The following is a 5,595-nucleotide window of genomic DNA, read 5'->3' on the forward strand; positions in this document are numbered from 1 at the left end:
GCAGCTCTGAGATTACCTGGGATACTTTATTTATTTATTTATTTATTTATTTATTTATTTTCTTTTTTGAGACAGGGTCTTGCTCTGTTGCCCAGGCTGGAGGGCAGTAGTGCAATGAAAGCTCACTGCAGCCTCAAACTCCCAGGCTCTAAGGATCCTCCCACTTCAGCCTGCCGAGTAGCTGGAACTACAGGTTGCACACCACCATGCCCAGCTAATTTTTAAAAATTATTTTCAGACATGGAATCTCGCTATGTTGCCAGGGCTGGTCTCAAACTCCTGGGCTCAAGCGATTCTCCTGCCTCGGCCTCCCAAAGTGCGGGATTACAGGCATTAGCCACAATGCCCAGCTGAGGGATATTTTCGTCTGAACCGCAAGACAGCCTTCGTTAGGCACACTTTCCCGTAACCTGTGTCTCCACCTCTGTAACCTCAGGATGATGTAAAAACTTCAGTAGCTTGACTCCTCCTTTGAGTCTTATATTTTGTATGTGTCTCTTGTGTTCATATTCACATCAATAAATTTGTACATCCACACCAAAAAACATTATATTCCTTTTTTTCTTTTTTTTTTTTTCTCCTGCCTCAACCTCCCTAGTAGCTAGGATTACACACCCAGTTACTTTTTGTATTTATAGTAAAGATGGGGTTTCACCATGTTGGCCAGACTGGTCTTGAACTCCTGACCTCAAGTGATCTGCCCTCCTCGGCCTCCCAAAGTGTTGGGATTACAGGCGGGAGCCACAACACCCAACCCTTTTTTCCTACTGATCTGTCTTTTGTTACAGAGTTGTCCCAGCTAGGAACTTATGAGGTTTGAAAAAATAAATTATACATTTTTTTCTCCCCTTCACGTGCAAATTCCTATGTTGATGCCCTCACCACCAGTGTGACTATATTGGGAGATAGGGCTTATAAGGAAGCAGTCAGGGTTAAACGAGGTGAAGTCATGAGGGTAGGACCCTGCTTTGCAGGCTGAGTGACCTTGTAAGGAGACACCACGGCTGGGCACGGTGGCTCACGCCTTTATTCCAATACTTCGGGAGGCCAAGGGAGGATGATCGCTTGAGTCCAGGAGTTTGAGACAAGCCTGGGCAACATGCTGAAACTTCATCTCTACTAAAAAGTACACAAATTAGCTGGGTGTGGTGGCATGCACCTGTAACCCCAGCTACTCGGGAGTCTGAGGCATGAGTATCGCTTGAACCCGGAGGCAGTGGCTGCAGTGAGCTGAGATCGCATCACTGTGTCTGAGGTGTGTTAACCAGAGCAATTCCATCTTGACTAAGAGCTGGGTAAGATGAGGTGGAACCCTACTGGGCTGCTTTCCCAGGCAGTTAAGCCATTCCAAGTCACAGGATGAGATAGGAGGTCCTCACAAGATACAGGTCATAAAGACCTTGCCAATAAAATAGTTTGCAGTGAAGAAGCTGGCTGAATCCTACCAACACCAAGATAGCCACAAGAGTGACAGTCGTCCCCACTGCTACACTCCCACCAGCGCCATGACAGTTTACAGATGCCATGGCAACATCAGGAAGTCACCCTATATGATCTAATAAAGATAGGCATGAATAATCCACCCCTTGTTTAGCACATCATCAAGAAATAACCATAAAAATAGGCAACCAGCAGCCCTCGGGGGATGGAGTAGCCATTCTTTTATTCCTTTTTTTTTTTTTTTTTTTTTTTTTTGAGGTGGAGTCTCGCTCTGTTGCCCGGGCTGGAGTGCAGTGGCCGGATCTCAGCTCACTGCAAGCTCCGCCTTCTGGGTTCACGCCATTCTCCTGCCTCAGCCTCCCGAGTAGCTGGGACTACAGGCGCCCGCCACCTCGCCCGGCTAGTTTTTTGTATTTTTTAGTAGAGATGGGGTTTCACCAGGTTAGCCAGGATGGTCTCGATCTCCTGACCTTGTGATCTGCTCGTCTCGGCCTCCCAAAGTGCTGGGATTACAGGCTTGTGCCACCGCGCCCGGCCTCTTTTATTCCTTTACTTTTTTTTTTNTCTCGATCTCCTGACCTTGTGATCCGCTGGCCTCCCAAAGTGCTGGGATTACAGGCATGAGCCCACACGCCCCGCCTATTCCTTTACTTTCTTAATAAACTTTCACTTTGCGCTGAAGACTCGCCCTGAATTCTTTCTTGCACAAGATCCAAGAACCCTCTCTTGGAGTCTGGATCGGAACCCCTTTCCTGTAACAACTGCACTCAAGCCTGGGTGATGGAGCAAGATCCTGTCTCTAAATAAATATATAAGAAGGAAAAAAGAATAAGCTCCTTTATTCCGTGTTGTGTTTCCGCTGTAACAGTGCCACTTAGAGGACAAGAGCCAGAAGCTTGGTTCGGATAGGGCGTGTAGTCGGTGAACAAACAAGAGACAGGCTCTGGCTGGCATGGGGTGGGTGGTTGGTCCAAGCCCAACAATTTTTCCTTAACATATGATACTCACTGGTTCCAAGTGCTGGGTGCTGTACACCCAGCAGACACATGGGTCCAGAAGACAGAGTTACAGGGAGGTTTAGAGAAGCGAGGGGTCAGGAGAATGGGGCAATGTCCGGGGCTGGGGACCAGGCAGGCATTCCACTGCTGCAACTGTAGTTCTGTTGATTGTTCCCCTGGGATTGGCCAGAGCAGCCCAATCTTAGCATTCTCTTCCTGTAGCCCCATAAGAACTTGTAGAGTGGTTATAACACGTGTATTAGATTAGAGACTAAGGTATGCCATCCCAAAATAGGCTTCTTTGACGTATTTCAAGATGGCTATTCAGAGAGCCTGCAGGCACAGGGATAGCTCTGAAAAGCTGTCCTTTCGTAAAAGAAATTTACATCCATAAAGGAAATCTACATTAATCAACAGTGGATGCAAGCAGAAGCTTTCTCTAGGGCCCCTTACCTGTCGAAAGTCAGAGCTAGGAAGGATCATGTCACAGAAAGAGACTAGGCACCTGCCCAGACAGAGACTGTCACAGCCATCACTATTCCGCGGGCAGTTCGAGATTACCTGAGAATTTAGCTGCATAATAAGACTTTATTTTATTTTATTTTATTTTATTTTTGAGATAGGATCTTGCTCTGTCACCTAGGCTGGGGTGCAGTGGCATGATTATAGCTCACTGCAGCCTTGAACTCCTGAACTCCTGGGTTCAGGCAATCGATCCTCCTACTTCAGCCTCCTGAGTAGCTGGAACTAGCAGCATGCACCATCATGCCTGGCTAACTAAAAAAAAATTTTAGAGATGGGGGGTCTCACCATGTTGCCCAGGCTGGTCTTGAACTCCTAGGCCTAAGCGATCCTCCTGCCTTGGCCTCCCAAAGTGTTGGGACTACAGGCGTGAGCCACCGCGCCCATAAGACATTTTATTCGCTGTGCATTGCTTCCCCCACCCTCTCACAGCTTGTCACCATCTTCACCATCTGCCACCATCTGGTGTCATAACTCACTGCAGCCAGAAGTTCAAAACCCTATTCCAATGCTATAAAAACTTCAGGCCGGGGGTGGTGGCTCACGCCTGTAATCCCAACACTTTGGGATGCTGAGGCAGGTGGATAACCTGAGGTCAGCAGTTCGAGACCAGCCTGGCCAACATGGTGAAACACCATCTTTACTAAAAATACAAAAATTAGCCGGGCGTGGTGGTGGGATGCCTGTAATCCTAGCTACTCAGGAGGCTGAGACAGGAGAATTGCTTGAACCCGGGAGGCAGAGGTTGCAGTGAGCCGAGATCATGCCATTGCATTCCAGCTGGGCAACAAGAGCGAAACTCCGTCTCAAAGAAACAAACAAACAAACTTCAATCTTCTGGCCTTTCTTTGAGTCTTACATTTTGTGAGACTCCCGTGTGTATGCATGTAATAAATCTGTATGCTTTTCCTCCCGTTAAACTGTCTACTGTCAGGTGTTTTTATTTTTCTCAGAGATTCAAATATCAAATCTTCAAAGAGTAGAAGGAAAGTTGTCTTCTCCCCAGTAGTTACTATTCTAGAGTCTGAGAAAATGTCATCACCACAAATATACTCAGGGAAATAACACAAAAGGAAAGAATTCTTTTCACAAAGGTGATGTGTTAATCTTCTCAGGCTGCCATAATAAACATCACAGATTGGGTGGCTTAAACAAAAGAAATTGGCTGGGCGCAGCGGCTCACGCCTGTAATTCCAGCGCTTTGGGAGGCCGAGGAGGGTGGATCACCTGAGGTCAGGAGTTTGAGACCAGCCTGACCAATATGGTGAAACCCCTTCTCTACTAAAAATACAAAAATTAGCCGGGTGTGGTGACGGACGCCTGTAGTCCCAGCTGCTTGGGAGGCTGAGACAGGAGAATCGCTTGAACCCGGGAGGTGGAAGTTGCAGTGAGCTGAGATAGCGCCACTGCACCCTAGCCTGAGCAACAGAGTGAGACTCTATCTCAAATAAACAAACAAACAAAAACAGAAATTTATTTTCTTCAGAACCATCTTCTCAACTAGGCCTTGCCTTTTAGGTTTCTGTGTTCATCTCTGCATTGTCCAGTTTTAGCAAGAACCCTGCTAAGTTGGTTTAGCCAGAACCCCCACCCTCATTATCTGATCACCCTTGATATCAGATCAGGTTCCTCATCTTCCCCAACCCCAAGGCGATGTCCCATCACCCTGGCCTGTGAGGTGGGTTTAGACAGAAGCCCTCTGACCCCTGAGGCTTCCTCTTAGTAGTTTTCCAGCCACTGAACCCCATCTGCCCTGGGTAGCTATGCATTTCCCTTTTCCTTGTTACATTTGGAATCGGGCCCACTCTCTCATCCCTGCTGCAGAGGCCCATTGCAGTAGAGCCTACACCTATACCCTGAATAACAGAAACAGGTCTTGAATAAAGTCTGCCTTCCTGCCTTGAACAAGTACCATTTATTAATTTTTCTTTAACAATTAAGGTGCTGTGACTCAGATAGGATCAGTGTATTAGTCCGTTCTCACACTGTGATAAAGAACTGCCCAAGATTGGGTAATTTATAAAGGAAAATGGTTTAATTGATTCGCAGTTCCACAGGGCTGGGGAGGTCTCCGGAAATTTACACTCATGATGGAAGGGTAAGCAAACACACGTCCTTCCTCACATGACAGCAGCAAGGAGAAGCGCAGAGCAAAGTTGGGGGAAAGCCCCTTATAAAACTATCAGATCTCATGAGAACTCACTCACTATCATCAGAACAGCAGCATGGAAGTAACCACCCCCATGATTCAATTACCTCCCACCAGGTCCGTCCCATCACACTAGGGGATTACAGGAACCACAGTTGAAGATGAGATTTGGGTGGGGACACAGCCAACCTGTATCAATCAGATTCATCGTTGGACTCCCAGGCTTCCCATCCAGCATCCTAAGTGTGCATCGCTGAAGCCTTTAGTCTTCACTCCTGATTGATTTGGGATCCACTGGTGAGTCAGACTCCTGAACCATTGCTCCAGTCAAATGACTGTCGAAGTTGGTGAGCACAGATTCCTTTTTTTCTTTTATTTTTTAATCGTTTCTTCCCATTCTTCTTCTTCTTCTTCTTCTTCTTCTTCTTCTTCTTCTTCTTCTTCTTCTTCTTCTTCTTCTCCTTCTCCTTCTCCTTCTCCTTCTCC

This window comes from Rhinopithecus bieti, unplaced genomic scaffold, assembly GCF_001698545.2.
Source record: "Rhinopithecus bieti isolate Rb0 unplaced genomic scaffold, ASM169854v2 scaffold_54331, whole genome shotgun sequence".
Taxonomy (NCBI): Eukaryota; Metazoa; Chordata; class Mammalia; order Primates; family Cercopithecidae; genus Rhinopithecus; species Rhinopithecus bieti.